A 20,926-nucleotide genomic window follows, 5' to 3' on the forward strand; every position below is an offset into this window, starting at 1 on the left:
GGGTCTTCCAGGGAGGACCATGCTGGAGCACAGCCGGACCAGCAACCATTGTGTCCAGGAGGAAGCAATCTTCGATTCTGTCAGCTTGGGTCACAGACTCACCTGTGGCAGGGGAGGAGGGACTGCATAGCTGATTTCCTATCAAAATCACATGGTGTTGGGTGGATCATGTTTATCTCTGCCGAGAATGCTCAGAGGCCGCAGATGCCTGGGACCTTCGGACATGCAGTGTATACTGTAGCAATCTTGACAGTGTTTTATTTACTGTGTACTCTTATTACCACCAAAGCTCCTTGCTTAAAAAAAAAAAAAAGAAAAAGCTGGTATCCTCTATGTATTTCTGTAAGCTACATCACATTTTTTCCTTCTTTGAATCCAGGTGAGAAATAAAAGGAGGGAGGGATGTTCCGGGTCAGACTGAAGTGCTCAGTGGAAATTGATACTCCGTTTCTTGAGGAATACCTTTCTTTGGGGCCCATCAATAATACAGGCCCTCGGCTTCCTCTTCTCTAAGAGACCTGAAGATTCCAGAGCCATACGGTTTTAATTCCACTTTGTTAGAATGATGTGCTTTAGCCATCTGGCCAGCTCATTGCTCACAAAACGTCACTACTCCAGACTGTCCCTGTTGGGGGGTTATGGTAACACAAGCAAGGGAGGGCCAGCGGACACCTCTGGCGTGTGCCCTAGGGAAGGCTGGGAGTGTAAGGGTCGGTATGGCTGCTGTCCTGGGCCCCGGTCCTGCTGGCCTTTGTGCCGGTGGGCAGGAGAGACTGTGGGGGTAGTGCTTAGCATGTGGGCTCTGGAGTCCCGCAGCCCTGCCTTACGTCCTGGATCCACCTCTGGAGCTTCATTCCCTTGCGTTGGGATCCTAACAGTATGCACCTCAAGACTGCAGTGAAGTGTATTTGGGATAATGTGTGCAAAGTCTTAGAAAAATGCCTGGCAGAGAGTAAACAATCAGGGAATCTTTATTATTGTGATTATTAGTAATAAAAGTGAATTCCCACTGTAACCAAATAGGGACGTTTTCCCATGAGTCTCATTTACCTAAAGGAACAGATTGCAGATACGCCAGGTACCTTTATAGGGCCACCTGGTTATAATAGCTCTGATAGTTGCAAAGAATGTTGTCTGTATGTCAGAAATGACCTTCTGATCACTCCTCCTGGGGTATGTTTTGGTTGGGCTTGGTCCAAATAGGCACTTTGCGGTCATTTTCCAGATTTCTTTAAAACTAGCTCATGTTAAAGACACTTCACAAATTCAGATAGCTTTAATTCTTCCATTAATCAGTTGTCAAGGGCTCACTGAGTTTTATATTCCCTCGTTCTATAATGAAAGAGAAGCCAAACTGTTTTGTCCAGGGGAGGGCTATTGGACCAAATGGGAAACCCGATAAACACATGTCCATCACGCCCGTCTGTTGGGACTCTCCGGTGAAGAGGCACAAGGCACCCTTAGAGACAAGTTTCTCAAGTTTGTCCGAGCAGTAGGGAGGCAGGTGTGTGTCTGCGCGTGTGTGGACGTGCATCCTGAAGGTGGTGCTAGAATTTGTGTCGCCACCTGCTAGGTGTCACGCACAGTGCGGAAGGCTTTACACACTGTTTACACGCTGCTCCCGAGAACGGAGGGAGGCAGGGATCATTCCATCGGGAAACGGAGGCTCGGAGCAGGCAGCCAAGGGCTGCTCGAACAAATTGTCCCAAACGTGGTAGTTTAAAACAACCAGAAATTGGTTCTCTCAGAGCTCTGGAGGCTAGAAGGTGTCAGGAGGGGTGAGTTTCCTCTGGAAGCTCTGGGGAGAATCCCTCCCTTGCTGCTTCTAGCTTCTAGAGGTGGCTGGCTATCCTAGCTCGTGGCCACATCACTCCGACCTCACGTGGCCCCCTCTCTCTGTCCGTGCAGTCTCCTCTGCCTTTCTCATAAGGACACGTGTGATAGCATTTAGGGATGATCCAGGATAATCCCGCCATCCCAAGAACCTTCACTTAATCACACCTGCAAAGACTCTTTTCCCAAATACGGGTTCCAGGGATTAGGACCTGACATTTTTGGGGGGCTGTTTTCAACCTACTGTGGTGATCACCTGTGCAACAGTCTTTATTAAGAGCCTCCTAAGTCCCAGGCAGTGTTCTGAGCCCTGGCTCTATAAGATGCCCTCGAGGAACTCCTGGTGCAGGTGGAGAGACAGGTGAAATCTCCACTTCTGGAAATGTAGTAAATGCTCTGATAGAATCAGTGCACGCTGCTGTGTGTGCCCAGAAGAGGCACCTCTAGGAAGCGATGACCTGACACAAAGCAGGTTCTAGAAACACGTTACGAGTAAATGAGTGAAAGAATGTCACACAGTTATTGAGAAACCAAAGCAGAACTCGAGCCCAGCTCTGTCCGCTACTGTGCGCCTCTCAGTTTTACCAGGTGCCCGAGAGATGGAGCAGCTGGGCTGTAGGGCCGCAGGTGGCCAAGAAGGTGCCCCGATGGCCAGGAGGTCACAGATGCTGTTTGCACAGATTGAGATGCGTCAGGGATGTCCCTGGAGAGGTGGGTGAGGCCAGGGCGTCTGACAACCGTCTCCTTGATGCCAGGCCCTTCTGGCTCTCGTCCCAGAGGCCACCGATTCCTTCTGGTCCCCTGTCCCAGCCTGGCGGCCTCCTGACATGCATGGCAGTCAGCTTTTCTGCTTTTAAGGTATGGCTGCTGGCAGGAATCCTGTGCGATATTGGAATTGGGCCCCTTTTACAAAATTAAATATGCTTAAAGCTTCTCCCTCGACTTCAGCGTCTTAACTGATTAAACATTCATTTCCAAGACAAAAAGAGTCAATTTAGTATGAAAGATACATTTTGCCGGTTTAATTTAAAGCACTGCACCTCCATCTGACCCCTATTTTCATAACTCAATAATTTTATCCTGTGTTGATTGTCTCATTTTGAGAGAGATATTGTATGTATAAATCAGTTTCTAAAATACCCAAAGAAACTAGAAGAGTGGAATTTATTAAGCAGCCTCTGTTAAGTCTGAAATAATTTATTTGGAGTCGTCCTTGGGAAATGTTCGAGCTTATGGTCCCGGCATACCCAGGAGAGGAACTCTCCTGGGAAGGGACAATGCTGGGTGTTGCCAGACAAGTCCCGGGGAACCTATACCTCCTGCGAGATCAGAGAGAGCCCTGGGAGAGCCTCGAGTGGGTGGAGGCGGGCCCGACAGGAGAGGAGTCCTGGCAGAGCTGTCCCCACTCCAGCCGTCGGTTCTGGCCACTTGGGAAGTTTGGGGTTTTCCCAAAGCCGAGCCCGGTGGGTCGCTGGAGCTGGGTGGTGCAGTTTTGGGCCTCGGTTAGCACGGGCGTGGCATGCAGCTGGCATTCAAGCGTTCTCTCCCAGAGTTGACTCTTGTTTGCTTTCTCTGGGGCCTCGGACAAGTCACTTCTCTCCCAGCCTCAGTTTGCCCATCTATGAAATGGGGATTGGGGTGCCAACTGTGGCGAACTCACAAATGGGAAAAGCGGGATAATGGCTCTGTCAGCTATGACACCCTGGACAAGTATATGGCTTTGAGGTTGGATAGACCTTCCGCCACTACCACCACCCATGCCACTCGCCCGGGGGGCTCAAGTCTTACCAACCTGGATCAAAATCCTGAGTGCTAGACTGGTAGTTTTAGATCCTTTGTGTTCTGGGTCCCAGTCCCAAAGCATCTTGCTAGGAGCCATGGCGCAGGGACCCCATGCCAAGGGAGAGGTCTTTCCAGGCTAGTGTCCTGGGGCAGGCTTTCAGGGAGGGGGCTGGGCAGTCTTTGGTTGCCACTTCAGCCCCCTGCTTTCGAGGTGGTTCCCATGAGAGAGCCTGCAGTGCTGAGTTGGGCCTGGAGTGTGGCGCAGGGATCAGAGCTTAGGAGCAGGGCCTGTGTACTGACTCTGGGTAGTCCTTGATATACTCCTAACACCCACCCCCCCATCTTCCTGTTCTCTGTTCTTCCCCTCCAATCTCCTCTCTCTCCTCCTCCCTTCCCTGCCTTATCCCTCCTCCCCGTAGGAGATTTGGTCTACCTCTATGTGAATCTCACAAGCTGAGATGTAGGGGATTCCCCTCCTGAGTCTGAGGAAAAGGGACCAAAGATACCCCCCTCAACCTTGTCTGGATGACTGAGCTACAGGGGGCAATGGAGAACCCCCAAACCAACTTATTTGTTTTATTGTCCTTAATGCATTTAATTTGTTTTTTTGTTTTGGTTTGGTTTGGTTTAGTTTATGATTGTTATCAGTTAGTTTTTGCTGTGTAACAAGCCACCTCAACATTTAGTGGCTTACAGCAAACAATGAACTCTTACTATTTCTTGTGATTCTATGGGTCAGTAGGTCTTTTGATCTGGACTGGCTTGGCTGATTCCTGAGGTCAGCTTGCAGCTTGGCTGGGACTGCCTGGTTGAGGACGATCTTGTTCACATCTTGGCAGTTGACCCGATGTTGGCTGGAACCAGTGGTCTCTCATCCCGTGGTGGCCTGGGTCTGTTTACGTGGCAGTGGCCACAGGGTTCCCAACAGCATCAAGGAAGGACAGATCGCAGGGTGCAACCACTTTTCAAACCTCGACTCGCATCACATTTGCTGATGTCCTCTTGGCCAAAGCCAGGCACATGGCCATGCCTAGATTCAAGGAGTGAAGAAATAGGCCCCACTTCTTGAAGGGAGAAATGTCAGCGTCATGTTGCAGAAGGGTGTGGATGCAGGGAGGGCAGGAATTCGTCGCCATTTTTGTGATCTATTGTGATATCATTTTGTTTTGCTTATGTGCTTTTGTTTTCTTGACGTTTGGTATCACCTATGAGTTAGGAGCATGGGCTCTGGAGTTAAGCTAACCCAAGTTCAAAACCCAGCTCCACCATTTGTTTCCTTCCACCCTGTGACTCAGACCAAGGGGTTAATCCTCCGTGAGCCTCAGTTTCTTCATCTGTAAAACGGAGGTAATGTTACTTGCCTCATAGGAATGTGTGAAGATTGAACGATTGGATGTAGGAAGAGTGCTCAGCCCAGTGCCAGGCACACAGTAAGCGCTCATTATAAATGTAAGCTACTCTATTAATTATTCATTTTGCTCATGGGGGTTGGGTGGCTTCAGCCTCGTATCTACGTTTGTCCAGCCAGAACTGCTGGGAGTCGACTTTGTTGGGGCAGGAAGTAGTCAGGCTGGCTCACCTGCCAGGGGCCGGGCCCAGAGGTGGGTGCCGAGAAAGGCAGGTCAGAGGCTGAGGTGCAGGGGGTAGGGAGAGGGCCCCAGCTGGAGAGTGGGCTGGAGGAAAGCGTATTACCTCCGCCAGGACCACAGCCGGGGCCCAGAGCTTGAAAGCAACTGAGAAGTGACAGTCCCACTGCGTGCCAAGAAGGCAAGGGCCGCAAACCCAACTTCTCCAGGCTGCTTGACCAGTGGCAGGATCCATCTCAGTAAGAACAAGGGGTTCATGGGGATACTCCAGCTTGAGCTTTTCCTGGGGGCCATGTTTTTATCTAATTCCTCTCTGGGGGTGGGCATGGGGGTGCAGATCTCACAACAGGCCCCTGAGGATCCTCAAGTGGGGGTAACCAGAGGCCCACAGGTTTCTTTATATTTAGCCAAGTCTGGATGCAACTCCCGCCCCCTGTTTTTTCAGAGGCAGTATGCGAAAGAAATATGTCTTTTTACATTTTATAAAACTCAGAAAAATGGCTTTAAACAGCTTTTGCTCTCCTGCTATAATTATTTATTTTCAAACACTCCTGCAGGGGACTGCTCCGTTTTCTTATCCTGCACTCCCTTTTCTCATAAATGAACCATCACTTCAATAAATCATTATGAAAACAGAGACTAACACCAGCTCTGAAAGGTTGAAAGATTTATGTAACACATTTATGTTTCCCATTTTCTCATTCTGGTACTCGGCTGCAAAAGCTAAGCTAATAAAAGCCGCTATTAATATTTCTTGTTGCCTAGCAACCCCAGAGCGGGAGTAATAGCTTCAGCTAGAAAAATAGATGACCGATAAGGAAAAATTCAATTCTTTTATTATCTCAGGGGGAAATGGCCTTTTACTGGAACATTATGATGTACGAGTGTGAAGTTGAACACAAAAGATTTTTGTGTGTTTGTTTTTCTATTTTTAATGAACATTATTTTACCTCCACTAACTCTTTTAGGGCACTTTTGTTTTCCTCCACCCTCTCCTGCCCCCCCCACCCCATCCCTCATGCTTAATTTAGCAGCTATAGTAGTTAAGAACCTGTCAGCATTTTTTAGTTTAAAAATGGTTTTTGCAGAGGTTTATAACTCGGTCATAAAAATTCACTCCCTGTTAAAACTCAGGCCCATGATAAGCCAATACACAGGCTAGTTCTCTGCGAGCAGGCTCCCGTTTGTTGAGAGATAAGACTCGTGGTTTTCACTAAGAGAAAGGTCGGAAAAGAACAGAATGTGTTCTTTTCCGTGTCCCAGTTTTCTTTGGAACCCAGGGACGCTGTCTCTCCTGAGAACTGTTTGCTCTAAAGTTTGAGGCGTGTTCAAAGGGGGAAAAGAGGGCTCATAGGCATTTACTGAGTACCTGCTGTGTACAGACTTGGTCCCCTTGCCTCCTCCCAGCAATCTGTTAGTGTCCCCATTGTTCAGACGCAGAAACTGAGACTAGAGGCCAAGCAAGCAGCCCAAGGTAGCATGATGTCACGATGTCTCACACCTCTGTGCTCTAGTGCAGGGTTTCTCAATCCAGCACTACCACCATCTGGGGTGGGAAGGTTCTCTGTGGGGGGGGCTGCCCTGGGCATTGTAGGATGTCTGGCAGGGTCCCTGGCCTCCACCCTCTATCCCTGGCCTCTGGTAGCCCGCCCTCAGTCAAAATCACAATCAAAAATGTCTCCAGTCAGTGCCAAATGTCCCCCGGGGGACAAAATCAGCCCTGGTTGAGGACCCCTGCCAGCTGTTTCTTTGGTTTAGGAGGATCCTCCCCCTTGTCAACCCGCTGAACCCCTTTTCCTGCATTCGGATCCAGCTCAGAAGTCATCTTCTCTTTGAAGCTGTCGGGATGCTCTGGGCTGGGAGTGGGTGAGACAAGTGAGTCACTTGCCTCAATCTAAACATTTGAGGGAGCACCAAAAATCTCAGTAATCGAGATAAACAGTATCTTACTGCGATAGTTTTTAAAATCAAAATTACCACAAAAAAAACCCACTCCATGATGAAAGGTATATGAAAAGTACAAATAAAGGTGGGATCAGTCTGCGTTCATGGAGACAGGTGGCTGTCCATTCATATGTCCGTCTGTGCTACCAGCCTGGGACAGCCTGAAGGTGGGTCAGTGCGTAGGCCTTTCTCTGGCACCAGCATCTGGCAAAGGGCCTGCCTTAGCGGATCACCCTCAATGTCTGTTCATTGACGGAATGAATGGGAGAAGAGAGATTGCGTGTCCAAGGTCACAGAGTGAGAAGAAGGGTGGGGCTGAGACTTGAACATGAGCCTCTGACTCTGAGCTCCGTGCTCTCTGCACCCTTCAGGCTGTGCACAGGTGAATGGAGGTTGCCTGAGGACTGAAACCTAAGCCACAGAGGATTTGAAGATGCCCCCGGAGTGCTCCCAACCTGGGGGAGGGGCCGGGCCACAGCAGCCATGATCTTAGCATGCTGTCCACTTGGCTCTCCCTGTGGCTCTCATTTCAGCCTCACCGCCCCCTTGGCAGGCAGGAGGGCATCGCCAAGAACGGAACCACGATGGCCAGCCCCTGGGCATGCTCTGCGTGCTCACTGTGGGCAGAGATTCCTTATCTTGGCCCTTGGAGGGCAAAGACCACATCTGGTTTGACCCCATCTCCTCTTGGCAAACTTTTCTCCTACACAGTGGCTGAATTATCTCTGACTGTAGTCTGCTAACATTTATTTAGCACTTATGCTGTGCTTGGCACCCCCTTAAGTCCTTCTATTTGTTATCTCATTTCACCCGTCAGCCCGAGAAGGAGGTATTCTTATTGTTGCCACTTTACAGATGAAAAAACAGAGGCACAGAGAGGCGAATCACTTGGCTACACAACTGTCAATGGTGGCGCCCAGATCTGAACGCTGGCAGGCTGACTCCCAGGTATTCCAATATCTAACTGAACAGCCTTCAAACGAGTGAGTGAATGAGTAAGGGAGTGGGCCAGCCAGGATCGAGACCCACGTTATCTATCTGACTCCGAGTCAAGCCATTCATGTTCATAAGGAAGCATAGCATGAAGTATGAAGTGTTAGCTTGGAATAAGGAACAGATGAATACTGAGGAGTTCAGAGGAGAGTAGGAGCAGGGAGGGCTTCCTGGAGGAGGTAGCCTTGGGGTTGGGCCTTAGGGGCCAGAGAACAGCAGCAGAAGCCCGAAAAGAGGAAACTTCACACCTCTCCAGACTTCCTCGTTCACATCCAGTCGACACCCCTTCTGCTGGGATTTGCAAAACAGTTTGTGACATTTTATGATCACTTAGGTGCCCTCTGGTGGCCATCCTCACCACCCCCTGCCAGGCTCCTAATCCGAGCCGTGACCCTCTGGCCGCGAACGGCTGCAAGGGCCAGGCATTTAACTTCCATTCTGGGCGAGATGCCAAGCTTGGCAGACTACCTCTCCCTCTGAGACCTGCTCCCGAGTCATGAGGGAGAATTCAGGGAAAATCACAGCAGCATCCGTCAGCTGCAGCTTCGACATTACCCGGCATAATGGCCCTTTCCTCCGAGTGCATATTCAGTACCATGTTTGGGAAAATGAGCTTTTAATGTACCGTCGGCATTGCTGAGAAGCCATCTCTGGCTCTGCGGAATGTCTGGAGCACATAAAACTTGAGATCTATTGGAGTCATTTTCCCCCTGCTCTGGCTGGATCATAAAAAGTCAGTCTCCTGCGCTCTTTCTCTCATCTTGTGGCTTTGTCCATTTAGAACTCGGGAGTCTTTAGAAAAGGCAGCAAGACAAAACTCCTCTAAGTATTAAGGCTCCAGAGCAGAGTGTCTGTGCTCTGTTGGAGCCGCGGAGCCAAGAGCATCAGGAGGAGAAGAGTCCGCGGGAGATTTCAGCTCCCCAGTGGGGTTGGGCTGTGGCTGCGGCTGGGATGGGGCCTTCTGATGTCTAAGCAATAGCACGTAAAGGGGAGCCTGCAGTCCCGGGGTCCCTGCTCTGCCCTGCTGGGTGGTCTGGGGCATTACTCGCCCTCTCTGAGCCTCAAGTAGTTGGGAGCTGATGCTTTTTACCCCACAGGGTGGTTGTTAGAGTCAAATGTGCTAATAAAATACTCCTGGTCCTTAGCTTTACGTGTGGGATGGAGCCGTGTCTGAGAAGGGTTTGTCGAGTGACTGGCAGACTGACTGACTATTCAAATGTTGCCTGTGTCAACACTTCCCAAACTGTAGAGCACTGTCTCTGTCGTTGGCGAGTAAGCCAGGTGGGGCCCCAGTAGCTTATTCCGTCTTACGGTCCAATCCACCTCATCTCATCTAACCCTCCCGTCGACCTTGGAGGGAGATGGAATTATCCTCATTTTACAGATGTGTCCCTGAGACTCAGAGGGCAAGTGGCCTGACTGAAGACACACAGCCAGGAAGTGGCGGAGGCAGGACGAGAACCTCTTTCCCTTGACCCCAAGTATTTTGTGCCGTCAGTGTTGTTCAGAAGCGCCCCTGGCCCTGGGCCTCTGGACGGCAGGCGGGGGGGGGGGGGGGTTCTCGCCCCTGTGCGTCCCCGCCGGTGAGGGACTGTCAGACCTCTCACTTAAGTCAGAGTCGTGGGAGGGGCAAAAATGGCCCCAGCGGTGATTTCTCCAAACTCTTGGTAGCAAGGCCAAAGGAAAGGAACTTTGGGGTGAGTAGTTCCAACCTGTCGTTGGGCCGGGTCTGTCACATAGAGCCGGGGGCCTGCGGTGCTGGAGCCTAGAGGTGTCTCTTCCGAATAAGCCAGGGTGAGTGTTTCCTGTCACCCCAGAAACTGACCGAGAGACCTGGAGTCCAGGCTCCCGTCCTACCTCTGCCGTCACTGGTGGATTATGTAAGGCCAGCCACTTTCCTCCCGGCCTCACGTTCTTCGTGTGCTGAGTGGACAAACCTCAGATTACAGAGGGAGTCGAGGAGAGGATGTAGGGAGGGAGCATCTCTGAAGCGTCCTGTGAACGGGCCCTGCCAGGGGTTGTTGTCACTGGGGTTGCGGGTCAGAGCCACAGGTCAGGGAGCCTAGGGATCAGGCAGCTGCATGTGTAAGCAGCTGTGTGACCTCAGCCAGGCCACTTAACTTCTCTGTGCCACAGTTTCCTGATGGGGCTGTTGTGAGGAGTGAATGGTAGATGGTGTCCAGATCTTCACTAGAGGGAGGTCCGCGTGGTCCCACAGGGAGCTCTCAAGTGTGAATCAGACCAGAGTTGCGAGCCTTGGTGCCCCTGGGTGAGGTGTGAGTCAGACATTGGTCACAGGGGTGGGGCTCATGCATGGCCTGGAGAAGGGGGCGGCTGCGTGCGGACCTTTGGCAGCCAGTACACCCAGGAGTCCATCTACCTGGGGCTCCGGCAGCCTCTGTGTCTAAAATGAGTTCCCAGTAGGATCAATATCACCTGGGAATTTGTTAGGCCCCACCCTAGCCCCTCAGCCTGTGCTTAACCAGCCCCCCAGGGGTTTCTGATCCTGCTGGCACCACTGGACTGCATCATCCTCAGTGGGGGCCCAAGTTCTCCATTGTTTTTAGCGTACACAGAACTGTCGCTTATGTGTCAGTTTGCCCTGAGGACTGCATCACGCCTGTGACAGTGGCAAACCCTTTCCCCCAGAGAAAGCAGAGAATCCACACCTCTGTGGGTGGTTCCAACTCTTCTCAGCCCCTTACACCTCCCATTGGCTCAGGCCTTGAAGCAGACCCTTTGGCATGAGGACCGTGCCCAGCCTGAGATCTGAAGGACTGCAGGCCAGATCTCCCTAGATTGCTGAATGCCTCATCCTTGTGAGGTTCGTGGGTAATTGTGCACCAGGGGCCCACGCAGAAGTAGAAACAAAATGCAGTAGGGGAAAAGAAGGGGAACTTGGGGCAGGGAGACCACCGGGACCTCCGTGTGACCGGGAGGCCGGGTTCTTCCAGCTGCTTATGGGGGACTGTGCCTGTGTGCTGGGTACGGGGCAGTCAGTGAAGCCTGTTCTAGAGACCATGAGAGGATGGAGTGTGAGCAGTCGAACAAACAGACTCAAGCTACACTTCTAGCACCGCCAGCATTAGCAACAGCTGGACAAGAAGAACGGGGCCTGGGTCAAAGGGAATAGCAAAGCATGGGCCTCCTTACCCCCACCCGCGATCCAGGGCCCAAAGGGTCAGCCCGAGATGGCCACTCCCCATCCACAGGACTCCTCCTCTCCCTTGGGAACCCCAGACCTTGGGCCCCTATGCCTTTGCACGGAAGACCCCTCCTCCCCGCTCCCTTTCACCTGCCTTGGGAACTTGACGTATTCTTGCTCGCTGTGTCCCTGCTGAGGAGAAGCAGAATTCCAGCCAGCAAAGTGGCAGCACCCTCCTCTGCATGTCTTCACCATTGTGACTTTGGTCAGACTGAATTGGAACTGTGTCTTCCCATAGCCCTACATGTCGTAGGGAATAGGCTCGCTGTGCCCCAGCACGTGGCGGAAGCCTGCCACCCAAGAAGGCGTCCATAAGTGCAAGTGACCAGCGGCCGGCCAATGACACTGGAGACAAAACTGTATTCTGGGAAGAGGGGCTTAGCCTCTGCTGTGGCCCCTTAGCCTAGACACTCACACCATGTCTCTGTACCTGCTGCTCACTGCTGTGCTGAAAGGGGGTCAGCACTTTGCCAGAAGTAACATCACTGGCCTTGGACCTCGCGAGACGTGGATTTAAATCTGAGTTCCTCCAGCTGCTTGCCATGTTGAGCAAGCTCCCCACCCCCTCTGAACTTTAGTTTTCTTATGTGTAAAATGGATATGTTAATAATTCTTACCGTATGGAGCTGTTTTGATAATTAAATGCTATAATGTTTATAAAATGCTCAGCATGATAGCCATAATAATGCTATTAGTCTCTAAGCGCTTTGTGTACGAGCTGCCTCTTTCTTCTCTGCCCACCCACACAGAGAACTCTGTATCCTTTCTAGATCTCCCAAGAAATCCACCTGCCCAAGTATTGGTGGACAAAATTGGCTCCCTGGAGGTCTTACGGGGATGCCCACCACAGACAGCAGCACGTGTCTATGCTGCCGAGTCCCTTTGTGGCCCCACAGATGCTCTGATGACCTCTCTCTCCTATCCCTGCCCGCATGGCAAGTTCATGGGCTCCCCTCCGTTCTGTCTGCCGCTGTGTTCCCCTCAGCCTCTGCATCTCCCCCGCCAAGGCCTACAGATCCAGATGCCCCGCTGAAATCAGCCCAACGGAGGCTCCTCCATTCCCAGCACCTGACTTCCTTAGAGGTTAGGTTAGGGCCTCTTTGGTTTGAACTGAGCATCCCTGGGGTCACCCTCCACCCAGAGCAGGGCATAGTGCATTTCTCAACACAAGTAAGGTGCAGTCTTCTCCCACAGAGGGATTCTGGTTGCATTAGTTTGAATCCCCCAAGAAGCAGCGCTGGACAGGATCAGGCAGGTAAGAGATTTGTTGAGAGGGAGAAAGATAAGGTGGGAGGTGGGGGATGCAGGGCTGACACCTGTGGAAGGCGGGAGTAGGAGGGCGGCTGGGTATGAAGAGTCTTAGACAGGGCACAATTCCCAGAAAGCTTTGCCCAGGCCAGTCACCCACGGGAGGAGCTGCTCGTCTCACCAGATGGTGCTGCCTCAGTATCTCCCGTGTGCGCAGCTGCTGGCTAGGGGTGGCCTCAGCTAGAGCATGTTCATGGAGCCAGGCAGCAGTGGCTGGGGCTCTCAGCACTGGGGTTCCCACAGCAGGAGGGCCGACCCGTGCATTTGACCATGGCCCCTTGTGCCATGCAGGTCTGACTCTCCTTGGTTCCCTGGGCCCCTGTTCCTGAAGGAAACTTAGTGGAGCAAATGACAGTTCCCCTCCCCCTCGGCTATCCCCTCGATGGATCTGGTGGCTTCTGTGTCTTACTTGCTCTGGAAAGGTCTGAGTCCTTGGCACTTGTTCAAGGTTGCTGCACCTGTGCATTCACAGTTGCGATGGGGAAGGGAGTTGCTGGAAGCGCCCAGGTGGGTCACCTGGGTCACATGTGTTTTACACTCTCTGCCCCCACGGAGTCACAGCCGCCCTCCCTCCTCCTGCCGGTCAGGATGAATTCCCCTGCCATGACGGGGAGTCTTCTTCTCACCTGCTGCTCCCTAGACACAAGCCCCAAGGCCCTTGGCAGCAGGCTACTTGTTGTGTCCTCTGGCAAGAACATGCCCCTTTGGGGGGCCAGGTGCTCCAACCCAGCCGAGCCCAGAATTGCAGAGCCAGGAAGTGCAAGATCCCCCGGTAGGTCTCTGGGAGGGATAACGTGTAGGGCTGTTGCTGTCTCTGCTTCCACCCCTTGACTCCTGGACCCATGTACTCTTCACAGAACCACATGGAGGTCTCCACTGTGCGCCCATACCACACCATGGACGACCGTACCCCATCCTTTCAGTGTTTCCACGCTGAAGAGGCTTTGCCCCTGTAGGAGGCTCTTCCAGCATTCTGTGAGGATGCTGGCTTCTGGCCGGCGAGACATGTGCTATGGCCAGGAGACCCCCCTGACGAGGGTCCATTCCCACACCTGTCTCTGTGAATGGGCCCCCTGGTTGCATACCGTGTCGTGTGGGATTCCATGCCTGTGGACCAGGCTTTCGGTGAGCCCCCAGAGAGCAGTCCTGGCTCAAGTCCTGCAGATAGAGAGGCAAACCACGCCCAGAATATCTATCCTTGAGAGGATGCACGGCTGGCTCGTCCGTAATGGAAGGGGCCCAGCGTAGTAGACTTACCATCCAGAGGTAATGCCACGTGTGGGGCTCAGCATTGGTCTCTGTTGTTGACAGGGTGGACATTCAGAGGCGGCAGCAGCTAAATTGGCCTTGACAAGGGGGAGTTCCTGTCATTGGGCCCATAAATAGCCTCCATCTTTGCCACCTTGGCCACTCCATCCAGGCGCTCAGTGCCATTTGGGGGTGGTTGATGGTAATAGCTGGCTAATCGCAATGGGCTGAGCCATTTTGTCCACTTGATCGTTCAGTGCCTCTTCTATGACGAATGCCTTCTGGTTGGCAAAACATGATTCAAAAATCTCACTTTATGCTCACTCTTGTATCTCCATCCATACACCTCTCCCCCAGACCTGGCTTGCCTCCAAGCTCACATATCTCTTCCTTCTAGGCCCCTGACCGACAGCCAGGCCCTTGGCCGCTGCTGTGAATCTGTATATAATCCATCCTCATTATTGGCGGATTTCTCTATTGGCCACTTCATCTACTAGCTAAAATTTATTTATAACCCCGAAATCAATACTCATGGTGTGTTCATGGTCATCCGCGGACACGCAAAAATGGCAGAAAATTCACATCACTCCACGTGCACGTTCCCAGCTGGGGTCAAACAAGGCAGTGCTGTGCCTTCTTGCTTCCGTTTTCCTTCCGTCAACAAGGATCTGTTTTGCAGTTTGTGTAGTGCCACATTTTTTTTGCATTTTGTGGCTTATTTCACTGTTTAAAGTGGTCCCCAAGCATAGTGTGGACATGCTGCCTGGTGCTTCTAAACTCAAGAAATGTCTCACAGAGAAAATAGGCATGAGTTACAGTGCCTTGAATTCAATGTTAATGAGTCAACTATATATCAAATAAGGCGTTTTTAAACAGAAACACACATAAAACAAGATCATATATTGATTGGTAGATGAAAATGTTGTGACCAGAGGCTCCCAGGAACCTAACCCTGTATTTCCCCTAGGAGCAGTGGTTCAACATTCGCTAATCAGAACCCAAATACCGGGGCCCCTGGGTGGCTCAGTCGTTAAGCACCTGCCTTCGGCTCAGGTCATGATCCCAGGGTCCTAGGATCGAGCCCCACGTTGGGCTCCCTGCTCCATGGGGAGCCTACTTCTCCCTCTCCTGCTCCCCCTGCTTGTGTTCCCTCTCTCGCTGTCTCTCTCTCTGTCAAATAAATAAATAAAATCTTAACACACACACACACACACACACACACACACACACACACACAAAGAACCCAACTACCGTGAAGGATGAGAATTGACTATAGTCTCACCTGCTCCTTCTTCCACACAAAGTGGGTGATCAGATGCAGGGCTCACAGCCCCACCCACTGGGAACATCATTCTGATCTGTTCCCTTTTTTCCTTTTTTTTTTTTTTTTTTTTTTAGAGAGAGAGAGTGCATGCCCGCGCGGTATGGGGAGGGGCAAAGGGAGAGGGAGAGAGAATCCCAAGCAGGCTCCACGCCCAGCGCCCAGCACGGAGCCTGATGCCAGTCTGGATCTCACAGCTCTGAGATCATTACCTGAGCCAAAATCAAGAGTCAGACGCTTAACCTACGGAGCCACTCAGGCGCCCCTGCTCTGTTCTCTTTCAAGGCCCCCCCACCCCCATGTATGTTGCTGCAATGAAGTCACCACCCACTTTTTGGCTTGTACCCCCGTGGGGAACTGACCCGTCTGTAAATTGTACCTGGGCCTTTCCTTCTTGTTTTTGGCGGGTTGTTCAAGACCTCTTCCATTTATCAAATGCCTACTAAGTATATATTGAGATGATCATATAGTTTCTCTTCCTTAGTATGTTGGGGTGATGAATTTTATTAATAGATTGCTCAGTATTCATACTCTACTTGGTTATGATATGCATGTATACATACATATTTAAACGTACATACATACATATGTAGTTTTTTTAATGTGAGGCTGGATCTAAGGCACTATTATTTTACTTAAGGTTTTGGTTTTACATTTTTTTTAAGTAGGCTCCATGCCCAGCATGGATCCCAATGCGAGGCTCAAACTCACAACTGTGAGATCAAGACCTGAGCCGAGATCAAGAGGCAGACACTTAACTGACTGAGCCCCCCAGGCACCCCATCTTTTACATTTTTTATAGTGACTGGATCAGTAGTTTTCTTTATATAAGATAACTTTCTCATATTTCTGAAGTGAAATACAGATTATACTATAATCTATATAACCATCATAGAGGTTATACCATCTTCATAAAATGAGTAGTTCATTACAGCTCTTACCACTGAATCACGTGTAGTATTACTTATAATTTTTAAAGCCTTTGTACCTGTAATTACATCCCATTCATATCCCTAAAGTTGTATATTGTAGTTTTTCTCTTTTTTCATGCTCATCTTGTGGGGGGCTCATTCATGTTATTGGTCTCTCTACTTTGTTTCATTCATTTTATTCAGAGAACCATCAGAGTTATGTATTAATTCTATTACTTTTCTTTTTTCTTAATGTATTCATTTTTCCTTTTACATCTATTAATTCCTTCCTTTCTTTCTGTAGATGTTTCACTTTAGATTCTTTAGTTCATTTACTTTTCTTGATTATTGTTTAATGATTAAAAAGTTGATGGCTGTACATTTTTTCTGAGTATGGCTTTGGCTGTATCCTGTCCTACATTTTGAAATGAGGTATTCTTACATCTTCTACTTCTTCCAAAAACATAGCTTTATTGATTTTTATAAAAATGGTACATGGTTTGTTGTAAAAAAAAAAAAAAATTACACGCCAATACGAAGAAGAAAGAAAAGATCATTAAACTGCACCATCCACAAGTAACTATTATTAACCATTTGCTGGTTAGGTATCTTTTCAGTCATATCTTTGCACATCATACACATACAGTTTACACAAATAAGACATAACATGGGGCCTTTTCCTGGACTTTGTAGTCTGTTCTGTTGGAGCTGCTCTGTGTGGCCCCACGATTCTCTGCAGCAGTAGCCAAGGGACGTATTTCCACGTCCGTAGTTACAGGCCACACCCTTATGTCAGCGGCTGCCTAACGTTCTCTTGTGTGGCTGTTTCACTGTGAACATAAACAATGTTCTTTGGCATTGAGGCTGTTTCTGACTTTCCTCAAGTATAAAACTCTCTTGAGATGGGTTCCTTCAGCATTGTGGAAACGGTTTTTGGAGGGCGTGGTCTCAGAGAGGGAGGAAAAGAGAGCTCTTCCCCAGGCAAGCTTCTTCGTCCTCCGAGCCTCCGTCTTACCTGTAAACCTGGGAGTCATCAAGGTGCCCACCTCATAGGAGGGAGATGAGAGTAAGTGAGGGGCCATTTGTGGAGGCTTCAAAACTATTTGCAGGTTGTAGGGGCCCTAAAAATCACCCTAGGGAGAGGGGGACACAGAGTCCTTTGACCTGGCCATGGAGGGGCGGGAACTCTGATCTTTAAGGGTGGAGCCAGCCCGGGTTGCAAAACAGCCTGTGGTCCTGAGCCACTTTGGCAACACTTGGCCATTGCCTTTAAGAAGCTGGATGGCAGGCAATGCCTGGCTTCCTCTGCGCTCCTAATATCGTCTCGGAGCCAGATGTCCCTGCTCCCCCTTTGCCGATTACTTTATGGCAGTTTAGGCAGTGGGAACTGCCCCAGAACTCTGAGTCCCGTATGTGCCTTGGATGTGCTGTGTTACCTGAGGACCAGTCCTTGCCCTCTCTGGGCCTCCCCTCCCTGGACCCTTCCAGCCTGATCTGCCGCTCTTCTGAGAAAGAGTGTCAGAGGCTTGGCCTGCCGCCTCCAGCCCCTCCCAGGCATTTCAATCTTGGCTTAACCAGGGACTTCAACAGGCAACGCTTTTCTCGAGAGTTCATAAAAACATGTAAACACGGATGAGGATACAAAATATTGAGCAGCAAGGCAGTAAAACACGCCAGTGTTTGTTGTGTTAATTGAATATTCATGAGCTGACTGTTTAAATTACAGTTCACAACTGTTGCAGGGCCTGATGAATAATTTAAATGAGGGTGGCCAAAGAGATTTCAACACCGCATTAGCAAACTCCTCAGGATCAGCTACAGAGAATTTATAATTAGCTTGGAATATCCTATAATAAATTCTTTGGAAAGATGGTTTTAATTAGCACATGTGCTAATTCAGAATGTAGAACGTTCAGCGTTGGGGAGGGGTGAGTAACCCTTCGCTCTCCTTGTGCCTCCTTCTCCTGTGGGTCCCAGTCACCTGGAATCTCTGAACCATGCTGAGCCTGCCTCTTTTTTTAAAAAATTTTTTATTGTTATGTTAATCACCATACATTACATCATTAGTTTTTGATGTAGTGTTCCATGATTCATTGTTTGTGCATAACACCCAGTGCTCCATGCAGAACGTGCCCTCTTTAATACCCATCACCAGGCTAACCCATCCTCCCACCCCCCTCCCCTCTAGAACCCTCAGTTTGTTTTTCAGAGTCCATTGTCTCTCATGGTTCGTCTCCCCCTCCGATTTCCCCCCCTTCATTCTTCCCTTCTGCTATCTTCTTCTTTTTTTTTTTCCTTAACATATATTGCATTATTTGTTTCAGAGGTACAGATCTGAGATTCAAAAGTCTTGCACAATTCACAGCGCTTACCAGAGCACATACCCTCCCCAGTGTTTATCACCCAGTCACCCCATCCCTCCCACCCCACCCCCCACTCCAGCAACCTTCAGTTTGTTTCCTGAGATTAAGAATTCCTCCTATCAGTGAGGTCATATGATACATGTCTTTCTCTGTTTGACTTATTTCGCTCAGCATAACACCCTCCAGTTCCATCCACGTCGTTGCAAATGGCAAGATCTCATTCCTTTTGATGGCTGCATAATATTCCATTGTATATATATACCACATCTTCTTTATCCATTCATCTGTCGATGGACATCTTGGCTCTTTCCACAGTTTGGCTATTGTGGACATTGCTGCTATAAACATCGGGGTGCACGTACCCCTTCGGATCCCTACATTTGTATCTTTGGGGTAAATACGCAGTAGTGCAATTCTGAGCCTGCCTGTTGAGTCACTCCTACCTGCACTGCCCCTGCCTCGGGGGAGCCCCACTGCCCCATCCCAGCTCAGATATCCGGGTCATGGCCTGGGCCGCCCGGAAGCCTGTGAGCTTTCTGAAATGCAAATCTGGTTCCACTTCTGCCCCTTTTAGAGCCCCTCCACTGAGGAAGCCCAGAAGGTGAAGTGGCTGGTCAAGGTCATTCAGGTCATTCAGGGTAAGGTCTTCTCACCCTGAGCATGCCAGGACCATCGGACTCCAGCCAGGCTCTAGACTTGGAGGAATGGTATGGAACAGCATAAGCAAAGGCAAAGAGGCAGGACTGCCAGTGGGGAGCAGATGAGGCTTGAAGGTCGCAGGAACCCAGGCGGGCGTGTCTCCAGTGTTGGAGAGGGAAGAGTGGGAGGCAACACCCGCTCAGGGGCTGGGTACTGACTGGGCTGGCCTGGAGCTTGGGGAGGCTGCCACTCTGGGGCCCGGAGCACCCAGGTCTACCTGGCTCATTCCCTCCACATTTCCTGAGGGCCTGCTGTTTGCCACGCCTGGGGCTAGACACTGGGGGGAAAGCCCCCAACAAAGCAACCACAGTCCCCAGTTCATGGCTGGAGCACACAGCCAGAATCATGCACACAGGCAGGGCATGTATAATCACAACCATGACAAGGCCAGTGAAAAAAATAACAAGGTGCCATGAGAGGTAGTCACTGGGGGACCCTGGTGTAGGTAGGAGAACCAGTGAAGGCCTCCTGGAGGCATGACATTTGAGCTGAATCCTGAAAAGTAAGTAGGGGCTAGGAAGGCAAACAGGGCTGCAGGCCCAGGGAGCTGGGCCAGCAGGGCGTCACAGCTGCCCCATCCCCAGAGGCAGGTGCTGAGGACAGGGGTCTAGCAGAGTCCCTGGCAGTGGCCAGGTGTGGGTGTGGGGGTTGGACTGGTAATGGGAAGGGGGCATCTGTCCCTGGGGAGCTATTGCTAAAGGCAAGAATCCCCTTTTCTGGTCCCAAATCCTGGCTCCAATGCTTCAGGCTGTAAGACCCTGAGTAAGACACGTGGCATTTCTCAGCTTTGTCCCATTGGACTCACTCCTGCACTCTTCATTCATTCTATAAACTTCTATGGAGCCCCTGCTGTGTACCGGGCACTCTCTGAAGCCCTAGGCAGATGACAGTCGTGATCCGTGGAGCTTACATTCCAGTGTGGTAGCCAGACGACAAGATAAGGAGATAAAATACACCCTTCCCGCCACTCAGACGGGGAAGCAAAGGTTGGATGCCAGATAAGCAGATGCATCCTTGCAGAACGCGGCTCGGCCCTCGTGTTGCTGGCAGGGACGTCAGGCCCCCTTCAAAACTGGAATTGAAGATCAAGTTCAGGAAGACAGAGGATTCACAGCCTGGACAGGTCGTTTTGGTCATCAGCTCCCTGTGTCCAAGGGCTCTCAGCGCTCTCCTGTCCATTACATCTGCCCCGGGTGCCTCCTGACCCCTACCTCCGGGCTCCTGCCCGGAGCACAGGAAACCTGCTGGGCCATCTGGGCTCCCCAGAGCCTGCACGAGCAAGCTCTCACCCTGTGATCTGCCCTCCGGGTTCCCCCAGCTTCATCACTGCCTGGGCCCCAGTGCACCCCGCATCCTAGCAGCCCCCTGGCACTCAGGGTGACCATCCTGCTGACTCTGGACCGCAAGCCTCCAGTTCTGTTGTAATCACAGCAGTTTCCTGGTGGTTTTCATTGCTTTTGTCCTGCAGACACTCCCCAGGCCCCTGTTCCTCACAAAAAAACAGAAGAGTTCCTCTGTGGTCAAAACCAGACAGTGATGCTGTGCCGACTACCCTGGATGCATCGCAGAACTGTGCCCTCTCGGGTGTTCTGTGACTGTGGCCCAGCCAGGCCCGTGATGCACCCCTCCACCCTCCGTAGTGGGAAGAGCTCAGATTGTGGGGTCAGGCAGACCCCGGGTTGGGATCAAGGAGCAATTGATGTTACTGCTCTGGAACTCCATGTGCTCATCTG

General features: G+C 50.8%; 1 protein-coding gene across 8 annotated transcripts in view; it reads left to right on the plus strand.

The window, feature by feature from the left end:
* Positions 1 to 20,926, plus strand: part of TOX2 (TOX high mobility group box family member 2) — a 131,998-nt gene that overhangs the window by 84,264 nt on the left and 26,808 nt on the right. The window lies entirely within an intron of this gene.

The sequence above is a fragment of the Halichoerus grypus genome, chromosome 10 (assembly GCF_964656455.1).
Source record: "Halichoerus grypus chromosome 10, mHalGry1.hap1.1, whole genome shotgun sequence".
NCBI lineage: Eukaryota > Metazoa > Chordata > Mammalia > Carnivora > Phocidae > Halichoerus > Halichoerus grypus.